Raw genomic sequence first — 15,628 nt, 5'->3', positions numbered from 1 at the left:
TCCATAGAATAAATAGGAAATAACAGTAAATTGGGCACAAAGGAATTTTATTGCTTCTTTTATCTTAGTAGAATACCACTTAACACTGTCTGTCCTTTTGTTATGAAATAAGTAAAGGTCTCATTCCAAATATATGTACAAGATGAAGTCTTAAAAAACAGATTGCTTGTTGAATTTCAATGTGCTCAAATGCCCAACAAATATTTACAGTTAACTATTAACTAACCACTTTTCGATAATATTTTGCTCACTTCAGAGTGTTGAGTTGTCATATATTTGCGAGCTTGTTCTGTAGTTTTGAATTATCTTCCCTTTACTCCTTCATTTTGTCCACCCAGGAGATAACGCAGAGGAAATATGATCCGTCTATCTATTAGATTACTTTTTCTGATAAAAGGTTTGGTAGAGAACAAGTTGGGCTACTCACTTTTTCATATTTACTTGGATAAGCTCTGACCATCACGATAATAATTAGGAAAAAAAATACTCCTCAAAACTTGCTTCTCTGATCAGAGCCATGTGTCTTTTTGCTGCAGTCTTTTGGAGCTTTTCAAAGATCTCTTTTGTTTTGTTTTTTCTTACCCTATAAAGCTATTTATTTTTCTATTCTTTTTAAATTTTATCCTCATTTTTGGTAAGGATGTTCCAAAGAGCTTAGGAAGCAAAAAAAAAAAAATGCATTTCAAAATATTATTCAGAGAGTAAAAATTCAGCTATTTGTATGATGGAGAAGATTAAATTCTCTGAAATGCTATAAAAGTACACCCCCTTCCTGATTCATTTGACTGAAATTAGAAATCTATGCATGGATGAGCTATGTCGTTATAAAAGTGAAGAAGAATCTTTCAGTTTCAAATATAAATGAGAAGTTAATTCTTCTACTACTGGCATACTTAACATTTTTAGTGATAGTTGTTCTATTTGGAAATAAGACCAGTCAGACATTATCAAACATACTTGCTTGTTTACATAGACATATTTTAGTTCAAAATACTAAAATCTGCTTTCTCAGTGCTTCAAAAATGTTTCTTAAACCACAGATCCTTATTATTCTACCTTTGCTCTGTTTCAAAACCTTCATTGGATCCCTACTGCCTACAAATTAAGTACAAGCCTCTCAACGTGTTTTGACCGCCTCTCTTCCCCCGACCACCCCCACGTCCCCCAGATACACGTAACATACATTATTATCACCACCTCACTTCCAACTCTAGCCCCATCCAGGGAAATCTCACTGGTCTTGCAAGGCCCTTCTCAAATGTCGAAATCTTCCCTGATCCCCCTCTTACTGGACTGTTGTCTCTGTTCCCACATTGAATGCCATTCATTTCTCTCCAAGCGCTTTTCATCTGTCATATTCTGCATCCTATCGTGGCCATTTCTGTAATTGCCTTATCTGCCCAGTGAGAGTAGGAGTGTCTTGAAAACAGATGCTGATTCTTGGTATCTCCTACAAAAGAAGGCACAATGCCTAACATCTGCTAGGTACCAACTAAATATTTTGTCAAATTAAATAGAATTCAAAGTGAGTATGTATGTCCTCATCATGAGGACATATTTGCACTGATCACTTTTTAAAATAGGGTTCATAATTCCATGCCTCCTTGGAAAAACAAGAACAACAAAGCAACTACGATCCAGTGCTGTATTTTGATTACCGTGTGGTTATCACATGAAGGCAGGACAACATCAAGTGTGATGTTGACAAAATAAGGCAATACAGAAATATTATTTGGAAACCTGAGCAGCATTTAGGTTTTCAAATTTTGCCTTTCTCCTCTGAAGAGGCATCTTTAATCTTGCTGTTGAGGGGTCCCATGTATGCAGAAAAAAAGTAGATCAAAGATTTGAAAGATATATTATAAAGGCTGTGCAGTTTTCTTCACCTCTGAGACTTACATCCTCCAAACAAATCATTAGCTCACAGAGCAGGCAATATTCTTTTAAGCAGAGGAACATGACCCCCTAAGGGAATAGAGAGTGAGAGCACTCAGGTCTCTAGATAAAATAGAACAGTGATTCACCAGCAATCATCTCTCATCTTTGTACCTTTTGGAGGGAACACAGCAAATATAGGAACTTTCATACCATTCTAATACTCTTAGATATGGTTGGAATAATTTCATCTTTCCTTTCCTTTCCAATAGTGAGATAAGAATAGATTCTCTCCCCAAATTTAGGAATTTAGAAGGAATTCAAATTTATTGCAATTCAGTAAAATTATTCAAGCCTGAAGCAACAGAAATTGGTTGGCTCTGGAAGGATTAAGGCCTATGAATTTCTGCTGATTTCTCCAGAATATAGTTTAGTTTTCTACTATAACTATTATGTCTACAATCATGAAATTTATCTTTTTAATGAAAAGCTAATTCATCCTGTCTTTTGGAGATTATAGACCGAAGTGTGGAATAGTAACAGGGAAACAAAGCTTTTCTTGTGCAATTTAGGAGTACTGTTAACTTAGAAATGTAATTATAGCCATTCAAATGCCAACATGGTTAACCACTTCACTGATAATATCAGTTACATGATTTTAATGCACATTCTTATGGAAGTCAAATGTAAATTATATCAGAGAAATAGGATGCAAATCCTGAGTATAGAAATAGATGAATACTCTGGCTAGCCAGTAATGACACTGTTCTACAAAATGACATGTAAAGGGTTCCTTGAGTGCCAAAAATATCACTCTCGTTTTATGAATCATTTAATATTCTTAAAAGAAAACAATCAAGATCATGAATTTGTCTCTCAGCCCTTGGTTTATGTTGGTTTAATGTTGAATCCCTGGTTTAATGTCGAGCCACGTTTTCCTACCCTCTTCTTTGCTTGTATTTTTTATTCATGAACTCAGCCCTTTTAATGAATGTGAAAAAAGCCACATTCATGAGTGAGCCTCATGTTCTATTATACTTTGATCAGCCACTTCAGTTAAATAACCCTAACAATGAGGAGAAAGTTACCGAATTAGCCAAAAAGTCAGCAAGCAGGTTTTACTGCATCTTATTGTCACAGAGCAAACCTCTGTCTCTAAAAATGTGTTCAAAAGCATGACACATAAAAAGAAGATTCTGATGAAAAATCTGACTAAATCAAAGCTCACCCTACTGGCATTTGGGGTAATTGAGAGATGGTGTTGCTCAAAAGTCCAGTTACCTGGGTTCTAATACTATATTGAGCACTAATTAGCTTTGTGACTTCAGGCAAAAAATTTCAATCCAGGTATCTTTATCTGAGGTTCAAAACAGATCACTAATAAGATTCCTATGGACCTGGGAATAATCCCTCCGTAGGATCATACTCTAAATGGATATGGCATTTTGTAGTCTTTAAGAGTTCAATCTAGATTTTCATGAGCATTTTATTTATTGTTTTACTCCCACAAATACTTGTTTCTGTGGGTTTCAACAAAAGGGAATCATATTATTGTTGTTACTATTATTATTACTATTTTAATATATCAAAGAGCTGTAAAATTGTGGGGTGTAAATATTTGATCTCTCTGCTATAATTTATAAAAAAGGAGTTTCCAGCTCTCTGCTGTCATATGCAGTTGTACTTGTCCCTGGTTGGCACTGCTGAAGTTGCGAAAGCTAGTGCCCTGTTTCATCTGCAGACTTTCAATTCATCCTCCTGTTTTCAATCCTGTGTCATACTTCCCCTCAGCATCTCCTCAACCACTACCTTTTCCCCACTATTCCTTGGGCCTCTGATTCCTGAATATGCCTGGTTCTTTATCATCACTACGCCTTCTTCATGTACTTCGGACTGTGGCTGTCTCTGCCCTCCTCAATCTAGTACCACTTCTACAGCCTCTTTCTAGCTTCTGAAAACGGGTTAAAGCCTTGAACTTTTTTGAGTTTATAGAACCATGAAATTATCAAGCTGTGTGCCACCAAAGAAATTACTTGGCCCGCAAGTTTTTTCTTTTCAAATGTCCTCAGGTCCAGGGAAAGGCAGTCATGCAAAAATCTGAAAGACAAATGGGTCTATAATCTAGTGTTCTAGACTTCTAGTTTAGGAATTCTTTCTATGTGTTGCACTTTTTTACAATATTACTTTACATTTACTAGAAACCATGTCTAACATTTAAAAAGATTCTCTTTTTCTAATGTTTATTTGTTTATTTTTGAGAGAGAGAATCCCAAGCAGGCTCTCGCTGTCAGCCCAGAGCCCAACGTGGTGCTCAGTCTAGGACCTGAGCGGAAATTGAGAGTCAGATGTTCAAGTGACTGAGCCACCCAGACACCCTCAAAAGATTACAATTTTAATTAAAGTCCAGATAAGAATATTCACATTGAAAAGAAACAGGTGGAACTCTATTTCTGGCCAAGATGGAGCAACAGGGAAAGGATTACCTTCCTGTCTTAAACAGCTAAAAAGACAAAACACAGAAGACAAATGTTTGCAGAAATTGGACAACGAGCAGCACAGGACAGTGATCCTTGGGAAAAAAATATGAATACTGTTAGGAAAAAACCAGTCTGATTAAGCTGATTCACACCATGTTATGAATGACTGAAAGTAGTTTAGCCTCTTCAGAGCAATTAGGATTTTTTTATATGTTGGAAGATTACCGATTGCCAGAATTTGGAACATTTGTAATATACCATACAATTGAACCCACTCAGGCAGTGTGGGGCAAAATAATTGTGGATAATGAGGCCAACACATGGACTGGTATTCTACAGTCTGGAAATTTGCCCTAAATTCAATTTCTCTAAGCTATTCCTGAATTTCAAGGCTTTCCTTTCTTCAATATAAATCTGTGCACTGTTTGGTTGTTTTTTAAAATTTTATTTTAGAGAGAGAGCACATGCAGGAGTTGGAGGATAGGGGCAGAAGGAGAGAGAGAGAGAGAGAGAGGGAATGAATCTCAATCAGACTCCATGCTCAGGGCTTAATGTCACAACCCTGGGGTCATAACCTGAGCCAAAATCAAGAGTCAGACGCCCAACCAACTGAGGCACCCAAGTGCCCCAAATTTGTACATTAAAAAAAAGAACTTATTAGGGTTGTTCGATGACAAATCACTATCCCCTTGAAGAATCTGATGAAAGCTAAGGTCTCTCTCTGCTCTTCAGAGAAACCTACAATTACTGCATATAATTTTCTGAGGGTTCAGTAACCATTGATCCATTCTATGTGCTTACCAGTATCTGGTTCTTTACACTTTGAGGCACATGGAGAACTGCATTTTTCAGCTCCTGGCAGCTAGGCAGGGCTCAGTGACTAGTTCTGGCCCCTGGCAAAAGTCACCTCTGGGTATAAGATAGGAGAGCCTGCCTGAGATCCTACAGCTGATTCTTTCTTTCCCTGCTGCAGTGATCATAGTGGAAGCTTTAGTAAAACTTATAGGGCAACAAGATGGACACAGTAAATCTCTGCACATGGAACATTTGTCCTGGCTGTTTGGATCCACAGCAGACTTTGTGTGAACACAGAATAATCCTTTATGGTGGTGAACCACTGAGATTTTCAGAGTTGTTTGCTGGTACAGCTTAATGTAGCCTGCCTTAACTCTGCAAGCTTCGGGGTGCTTCATGATGGCCCCTGCATAGCAGCAGTGGGAGCTCCAGGGGTAGAACCTGGAGAGCCATTTCTCCATATGACAATTTATAAATTGTGTGTTTATAGGTTGCAAGTCTGCTTGTGATTTTTTTCTAAGGCAGAGATTCTTAAAATCCTTTGTGTTTTACTTGCATTTCTTGTCACAGAAAACAAGTTTGATAAGACAAAGGAGAATGAAACATTAAAATACATTCTTTATATACTCTATGCTACTGTCAGAAAACTTAAGAAAGATATGTATCTTTTCTGCCAGTCTCATCTAAATCATGATAGATTATCAAAGTATACTTCTAATAAATTTTAAGAAAGAGCTTAGAGATTTCACTGGCTTCTGCAACTGATAATAAAATAATTCCAAAGATGAAACATGCCGAAGAAGACAAAATCAATACTTAATTGTAGCCAAATTTTTAAATAAAAAAGACTGCAGAGTTTGAGCCTGAATTTCAGATTTCTTCCTTCAAACACAGTTCCCCCATCTTCATATGTTTTCTACAACACAAATGACACATTTGCTTCCTTAGGAATCAAATACTTTTTTTCAGAAAACTAATGCTTACCTCATTGGGAAATAATAATGTAGCTCTAGATCCCTCGGGTTGAAAGATCTTTTTTTTTTTTTCTTTTTCCTTTTTTTCCCTTCTGAGAGCCTCCTTCTCTATCTGCTGCCTTGGTTCAATAAAAGAGAATTCTTGATTGCTCAAACAAAAACTATACTTCTTTTAGATTCTGCTCACAGTTCTTGGTAGCTGATGGTGTTACCAGTTTTAACTTTCCAAGGCACACTGAACTCACCATTTCCAGGAGAAAAAATGTAACTGGGTTTTTCTCATCTGGTTTTATTTCAATTTCACCTTTAATTTGCTAGTTTGAAAAGCTTATGAAAAGTTTGTTGGTTGGCTAAACCATTGCAAAACGAGAATAAATGCCAGAGTTGGACCAATACAGAGTTAGGGCTAGAAGTTCTGAGGAAATCCTATCTGTATTTATCTAATTCCCACGGAGGGGTCTCTACCCTGCTTCCAACTATGTCCCTTTCCCTGTGGGCATGGATTCCAAACCCTGCGCCAATTTAGGTGAACACTTTCCTACCATTACTAGAATTTGGAGGCAAAAGAATCTTCTCATACGTGTATTTAATCCTTCCTTAATAAGGCTCTCTTGGGATAACTCAAGTAACTCCTAATCTATACAATTTCTTCTGAAAAAAGAAGTGACATGAATACTTAAAACGTGAACAAATTTTGTTAGCTTCTGAATTTTTCCAAAGCTTTTTTGATTTGGGCTACTGTGTGGGAGTGTTTGTTATTACCTCTCACCTTTGTACCTTTGTATTCCCATTATGAATTTTGATTTTTTAAAACCACAACATCAATCAGAAATTATATCCATGGTCGCAAGACTCCGTTTCCTTTAAATTCTTTTCCTCTGCCCTTCCTGTATTTTTAACTCTCAGACAAGAGTGAATGTTTTTATAGGCTAGATTCTTCAGCATAATTAATAGAAAAATAAATAGATTTCATGATGAATATTCTTTTAGAAATTAGAAATTACTTATAATGCCTTTTTATGATGACTGACTCGAGTAATGATGCCTGAATATGTACTTCACTTCTCGTGGGTGATGTCTGCCTCCCAGGGATGGGTACAGTGTGCTCAGTGTGGGAAATATTGAATAAGAATCTAATCAGAAGAAATGCTAGCATATTTCTTAATTTTAATGCCAGTTCATCCTGACCAGTGTCTTGACCTTCCTAAAATGAATCCTTGAAGCACTCCAAATCCTAGAAACACCTGAACACATTTACTTTCTGAACCCTCTAAATTACTGCCACAATGAGATAAATATTAAGAGCACTAGCCAATATTCACCATCCCCAAATCTTTATCACTATAGTATACTCAGGTATTTTCTTCCTTTCATTTCATTCTATCTTTGATCAAAAAATCTGAGCAAATAGATATTCTTTCATCTTGCCCTTAAGGTAAACAAGTTGGACTTTGTCAAACCAATAGAGAAAACTAAGGTTAGCTCATTTAAGTGTGATGCCTCTAAGGGGTTGCATTTATTGACTTCTAACATGGAATCAGGCACCCAAAATGAGAAAAAGACTGGTTAATGCTAGCCTTTAGTGAGATAGTCTGATTTCTATGTGTTAAGATTAAGTATTCCATTGTGTCCGCAGCTATTAATGTGTAATTTGCACTCTTATCAAAGGGAATTTAGTTCAACACTTTCAAAATTCTTCTCATCTTGTTTGTTAAATGAGCTCCTGTGAAGGGATATACAGTTTAACTCAAATCTCCACATTTTCAACCCAGTTATTAAAATAACAATGGAATGAAAAACAATGGAGAAGTATGAAATAAATGAAGCTTCAAAATTAACAGTCAAGTAGAGGATTGGTGAGAAAAACTGGGAGAGTTTATAAATCAAATGACCATCATAAAATTGAGGGGTTAATATTTTTGACTGTTCAGATTTATTTGGCCTTTTTACCATCACCCACTAACAAAACTATGAAAAAGAAGAAATCAACTATATGAGAGGAAGCTGTTATGTCTAACCTTTAGCTATTAATTAAAATTAAAATATAAAATTAATAAATGAAAAACTCATGTCTGAAACAACATAAGCAAAATAAACTTTTTTTTTCATAAAAATCTTGGTAGAGGGGCACCTGGGTGACTCAGTTGGTTAACCACCAGATTTTTTATTTCAGCTCAGGTGATGATCCCAAGGTCATGGGATCAAGCCCCCTGTCAGGCTCTGCACTGAGCATGGAAACTGCTTAAGATTCTCTCTCTCTTTCCCTCTGCCCCTCTCTCTACCTGCTTACACACTCATGCTCTCTCTTTTGAAAACAAAACAAAACAAAACAAAACAAAACAAAAAAACCACAAAAGAACATCTTAGTAGGGATAGAGGAAGAAACTTTCATTATGATTTGATCATAGGAATTCTTTGTAAGTATTGAAGATGTCCACATAACTATATTAACTACATCTCATCTGAATGGATTCACTTGTTTACTCACCTTCATTCAGGGCTTTATACTGTAATTTTATTTGGAGATTTATATGATGAAATGTGAACATACTATATTCCCTAGTAATTTGATTGGCAGGAAATAGGGAGCAAAACACATGCACAGCTTTTTAATAATTTATAATTACTTACATGAATCTACTAAGTTTAGGCACACAATTATATGACTAATTATGTTGAAAATCCAAGTGGATGCTTAAATAGATGACCATGCCCTGAGGCCTTTCCAGTTGTTTCTGCTGTCTCATTTAACCATGCAAATGTTATTAAGCATTCCTGGCTAAAAATTTTCAAGCATGTGCAAGTGTAATTGCATAGATAATTATGCATAATACTGTCACTTTCTATATCTAACATAGGAATTATCCCTTAAAAAAAAAACAGATCAGCTTTGTACTGGGTAGCTTTCTCTGTACATGCCAAGAAAAATATAATTTGTAAAGGATAACTGGACCAAAATCTACCTATTGCTATTTCTTCCAGGTCTCTTCTCGACTTTCTTTAGCACAGTGATTTGAAGTTGAGCAAAGAGATCAAGCCATATGTTAAAATTAAACCAAATTTTAAATACCTATAAATGCTATGATCCATATTCATGAATAAATTCAACATAAATGTAATTCAATAACTAGATATATGTAAATATTTATACAAACTTGTTAACAGGGACACAAAAGGGATGCTGTTCTTTGAATACAAATGTACCCAGCAAGTTTTTCAGGTTCGCATGTAACTAAAGCCATGTTTATATAACAGTAAAAAGAAAAAAAATGTCCTGAAAAAAAAATTAACTAGCACATATACGTTGGCAGGTAAATTTCTTGTCATGAGAAGTACTAAGGAAGCTTTGCAATACAGAATCGTGCCTGACTTCACATCTTGGCGGGGTTTAACTCTGCACAGCCCGGTATTACTAACCAGTAACAGCTTCCAAAGCAGAGTTTGGTGTGCGTGCAGCTGATTGGTGGAGCCTGGCTCACATGCTGCAAGGGAAGCTGGGAAAGTGAGTACTAGCTGACTTCTTAGTCCTTGGGGTGAGGACAGGTTTCCATTTAAATTTTTAAAGTATAGAATTTCTTGGGCATGGAAACGGAGGTTTAGATGCCGGCCATCAATCACTTGAAGTAGTGTGAAGTGCTGTGAAAGAAAAATAAAGCAGGTAAGAGAACAGAAAGTGATGGGGAGGGGGCTGTTTTAAACAGAAGGTTCAGAGAAGCAGCTCAAAAGAGGCGTAGTTTGCAGAGAAACTTAAAGCAAAATCCCTGTGAGTATCTAGAAGGGCCGAAGATAGCCAGCTAACTAGAAGATCAGTAGAGTATGGTGGGAGCAAATTGAGTGAGATGGCGAGAGGAAAGAATTGAGTTTCGAACGGCAGCCAGTTAATTTAGGTCTTCCAGGTCATAGTGATTTTTGGATTTTATTCCAGTTGTGCTAGAAAATTACCACCGAGGTCTGAGAATAGGACCCCGACTAACTTTTCAAAAGGATCGTTTTGGCTGCCATGCGAAGAATAGGTTGTAAAGCAGTGGCCTTTTTGACTAAAACCAATAGTAAGAAATATATGTTACCTTGAATTGAGTTTCACAAAACAGGACTTAATACATGTGAAGCTCTTGGGTATTTCTCTATTGTAGTCTAGCTTAGTCTATTTCATGTTTTAATGATGTTTAAGGAAATTATGAGTAGAAGATTCTTAGGAAGAAAATGACATTGAAATTAAAATTGTTCTATTTGTTGCATTTTGTATTATGATAGAAGTATTTTAAAATACCCTGTGGAAAATTAAACTTCACGATAAGCCTCAGGCAGTTTCTCAGGGTGTAACTCAAGGACCACTTACCACTTGCATCAAAATGGAGTTGTTATAAATGCGTATATATTCCAGGCCTTAACACAGCCTTACAGAATCTCCAGGTTAGGGCTTGAGAATCTGCTTCTTGACTGGCTCACCAGTTGATTCTTTTTTTTTTTTTTTTTAATTTTTTCATGTTTTTATTTATTTCTGAGAGAGAGAGAGAGAAAGAGACAGCTTGAGCAGGGGAGGGTCAGAAAGAGAGGGAGACACAGAATCCGAAACAGCCTACAGGCTCTGAGCTAGCTGTCAGCACACAGAGCCCGATGCAGGGCTCGAACCCAAGAACCGTGAGATCATGAGCTGAGCCTAAGTCGGACGCTTAACTGACTGAGCCAACCAGATGCCCCTCACCAGTTGATTCTTATGTGTGAGATCTGCTCTAAAGTTTTTCCATTTTTAGGATGGTAATAATGCAAGGTTAGCTTTTCTGCATGAATATGTGATCCTTCACTAATGTGTGTAAACCCATTTAGTGGCTCTTCAGACAATATATCTCAGCAATATTATAGGTTCACATACAAAATATGAAGCACTTTAACTCAGTATATCTATTCCTTTCACCGTCTTTAGATATTTATTTTAAAATCCGGTGAAAATCTTTGAACTCTTCATCCATAATCCCAATTGTTATTTGTTACTTCACATCACTAATCAGAAATAATCACCTTTTTCTCTGCTCAGTTACCACCCCTTTCTCTAAGTGTTTCAAAAATTTCACTTCCCAAGAAGCCTAGCTACCCATGTTGAAATGTGGTTAAATATCACGTATTCACAACCCTACAACTGTAAGGGGCATATAACAGCATAATTCTTCACTGGGTTTGCACATCACTGATTTTCACTAAGCATTATTCTCTACTGTGTCATGGGTAGAATTTTCTCATTGTGTCATTCTGTTCTGATGTGTTCTGGATACAACAGGTTAGATGGCTTCTCTTAAATAAGGCTTTCATATCATTTAAGTGTGTGGAAAATTTTTCTTTACTCACTTCTAAATTGAAATAGGAAGCCGCCTAAGCATATTATGGATCACACGAATACAAAATCAGACCAGTCTGGCACACTTAATGTTTGTAAAGAAAGAGGCTTAAGACCTGATATTATAAAGTCACTTTGTAAAATGTTTTCCATCTTCACCTTCACTTTTGCTGTGGATGGAACAATGCTCCCCTTATCAGTTGGTATCACCTTGGCAAGGCCTATCACAGGGACTTTATCCTCATCCCTTAGCCAAAGCGAAATATCCTGACTTCTATGTCTATGTCTCAAAGGAAGCGTCTCCCAGCAAGTCAGCTTCAAAAACAAAAAAGGGACAGGATGCGTATGTGTTCATGGGGAAACATGGGGTTAAAGTGGACTGTATTTCAGGAAGTGTTCAGTTGACTTGCTATGTGGTGAGAGACTGCAGTCCTAGCTAATGACTTGTAGGTACGGAATCCTCAGGTCTCTCAGGTGGCTTCAGTCGATCAGTTTCAACAGAATGATGAAAAGGTTGAGATAAAATAAACTGACAGTTGCTACTCATCGTAGGCAGCAAGCTGTACCCAGGCAGCTGAGACCCTGGGAGCCCTCTTTCTTAAACAAAGGCTCTCACTGCAGTGAGCAATGAACTCCAAATAAAAAAAAAAATGGGGGCAGATTGGCAGCTGGTGACCGACAGGAGGAGGCAAAGGAGGGAAACTGGGAAGCACAGCAATTGTTGGCTAATTAGAAGCCATTCCCACCTACTTAATACCAACCCATTAAGCAGAAAACACTTTTCATCTTTCTCTCCTGCTACACATGACATTATACTCCAATCAATACCCTCCCACTGGCTGCCTCAGTGCCCACAAATGAATAATACTGCAAGTTTAAGAATGCAGTAATTGATTTGGGACAGTGAAACTGCAGCTTTCACAGTATATTTTCTGAAGATACTAATGCAGTGTCTGTGATGCTTAGATAAAATAATTATCTGTAAACTGACAGCTGTCAAAAATTGAAAAACATAAGAGAAAACCTAAGCATGGTGGATGTATTTAAGCCTTAATAGCAAACAATCTTGTAAACCAATTTCTCCCCTTTTGGGAGAACAACTCAAATATTTGGCTTAATAAATTCACTATCACTACTACCATTTCAGCCTTCTACACACACAAACATACACACACACACACACACACACACACACACAGAATTTATAAGATGATGTATTGGAAATATAATAGGTGTACATACAATTATCTTGCATTATGTTAGAGCATGATATTAATAGAATTTTTCCATTGGTCCCACTTTTAAGCTTAGGGGAATTTATCTCAACAACTCAAACCTACTGGAAATTTATCCTAATGCAGTAAGATAATATTCTTGTACCATTAGCTTCATATCATTTTGAGCAATTTTCTATCTTCTTTTTATAGGAGAGTTTGATGGCTCTCAGAAACAGATTCCATCTTAAATAATATTTACATAAAAACAACATATCTAAAATATTATTTTTCCTTGTTTTAGTTCTGTGACTTCTATAGTTTTTTTTTCTGAACCTAAATATCAGCTCCTAAATTTTATACATATTTTGTAACTTACCAGTCACTTTTTTCAGTTCCTATGCACTATTTCTAGGACATTGATCACAATGTTAGCCAAATAGTTACAGAAGTTGTAGTAGTAGATAACAGAAAGGAAAACAAATTGTTCCTCTATGCTATGTCAACATAGAGGAACAAATAGGATTTCAGAAACTGAGGTTTAAATTCATTATACCGAAGGTCGTGTTACGAGACTGCCTTGGGATTTCAGAGGAGGACCTTCAGTGGGGAGAATTTATTGGAAATTTTGCTATTCCAAAGAGCAAAGCATGACACTATGGTTTCTCTGTGTGCATAAAACAAATGAGATGAGATCCAAATGATCTTTGTATTGAGTGTGAGTAGAATGGATTAAGTTTCTTAAATTGGTTCAACTGTGCTATTTTAAAACACAGATTTCAAACACAGCCATGATTATTAACAAAGTATTGCCTGGCACTGCCAGACTTTTATAGAACAGACACCAGCCACCCCTGCACTGTACCTTACAAATTCCCATAAGATGAGATGGGACTTGCAAAGATAGCTCACTGGAGGAAAAGGAAGGAGGAGAGGAAGAATCTTCATGGTTTAAAATTCTGACCTGATTCCAAACCACAGTCCCACTCGTTAGTTTTGTTTCTTAGAAGAATTTAAGCTACAATATCAAGCTCTATAAGTAACTTACAGGGAAATTCTTTCAGTCTCCCTAGCCAACCAAATTTACTATTTTAACTGGGAATGTGTGTGTATTCTCATATATACCATTAGTAAAATGGAAATAATATCAAAATAACATCACTTTAAGATATATTAACAGAAATGTTAATAGAAATAACAAGCCTTTTATTCTTAGACTACAGTTTTGGTTTGAAATTAGACAGCTTAAGAAGCATGTGAAAGTATTGAGGGTGACTTATCAAATCATAATGAAGGAGCATTGTTTGGAAAATGTGACATATGAGGAAAGGTCGAGATTAATTTGGACTGTTGGGGATAGGTTCTCTAATGACTTAATAAATGTTTTCAAGCAGGTGTCACTAAGGAAAGGATACTTTAACAACTGTCTTACATCTTCTCAGAGGATGAAACAGAAGAAAATGCATTTACTGTGAGAGATTAGAAATACCTCACTTATCTGTTAGTAAAACTTTGGTGACTTCACGAAACAAAACATTTACTTTGCTGCTGTTGCTTGAGGCAATTGCTACTTTTTATAAAAGAGTATTTTACTCCTCAAGAAGTGTATTAAAAACAAGGCGGCACATTATAAACAGACATAGTGAAAAATCAATAAACAATAGCTGAAAATTAAAGGAAGATTCACACACACACACAAATTCACACACACACACACACACACACACGCACAAAACCATTCATACAAGCACTTAGCAGTCTGGCTCCATACTATGTGGAAATAAGAGATCTTACAAACTCAATGGCTTTTAACTATATCACATCATTAATTTTTCTCTTGGTGACCCTCAGCCACCAAGAAAAGATCAAATTACATTTATGTTTAGTCTGTTTAGAAATGCAGTAGAATTTTAAGAAAATTGTCTTTTGTAGAATTCTAGTAATATAAAAGACTCCAAGATTTCCAATTTACCCTCCATTTAACAGATGAAGAAACTTCAGTTCACAGGAAGTAAAATGTCCTACCCCAGGCCAAACAGAGTAAGTGGCAGGGTCAGAACTTAAAAGCATATCTACAACGAGTACATCTCACCCTCTTTCTATTNTCAAAATTAGAGAATCTATAGATATATATATAGATAGATAGATATCAATATATACCTATAGATTCTCTAATTTTAATGGATTCTCTATCTATTGATAGATATCAATATCTATCTGTCTATATATATTTATTTGAAAATGAATTCCAGCTACTGAGTTAATTTTTCAGTCTACTTCACAAGTCTTTAGATAGCTTAGGGGTAGAAATGAGTCTAGGTAGCTTCGGATTCTGTGTCTCCCTCTCTCTGACCCTCCCCTACTGACACTCTATGTCTGTCTCTCAAAAAAATAAATAAACATTTAAAACATTTAAAAAAGAAGAAGAAGAAATGAGTCTAGGTGGCTAGTTAAAAATGCCGTTTGAGAGTAGGGTCCTAGGTTAATTGTTCTTACAATTTCATTAATCTGTGGGTCCTATCTTTCCCTTTTATATCTTGAAAGAATAATGAAGATATTTGTAAAATATGTCATGCTATATATATCCAAATATATATATTATATATATATATATATACAAATGCTACTGTTTACCACAAATAGAAAAGGCAAATATTACTGTCATTTTAAAAATAAGAAGTTGCCTCTTAACACTTTAGAGAGGAAGTAGCCAGTGCTCTACCCTCACTTGGGATTCATCTCCTTTCTCAGTTGAGAAACACCAAAAATATTGCATTGAAACTATTGATTCTACTAATTCACCTTTTAAATGACTACCATTTTCCAGAGAAGATAGTGAGGTTATAATGAGGAATAGAAGATTATTTTAAATGTATGTTTTACAACAAAACCTCTTCCTATGGTGTCTTTAAAAAAAAAGTGTTAATGGGTGAGTGTTTATAGTCTTACTTCATCCTTATA

The 15,628-nt window shown here is 36.0% G+C and overlaps 1 protein-coding gene across 4 annotated transcripts in view; it reads left to right on the top strand.

The window, feature by feature from the left end:
* Positions 1–15,628, top strand: part of TTC29 (tetratricopeptide repeat domain 29) — a 402,902-nt gene that overhangs the window by 324,518 nt on the left and 62,756 nt on the right. The gene's annotated exons all lie outside the window — the stretch shown is intronic.

This window comes from Crocuta crocuta, unplaced genomic scaffold, assembly GCF_008692635.1.
Source record: "Crocuta crocuta isolate KB4526 unplaced genomic scaffold, BGI_CrCroc_1.0 scaffold345, whole genome shotgun sequence".
NCBI lineage: Eukaryota > Metazoa > Chordata > Mammalia > Carnivora > Hyaenidae > Crocuta > Crocuta crocuta.
This window is presented reverse-complemented; position numbering and strand designations above follow the sequence as displayed.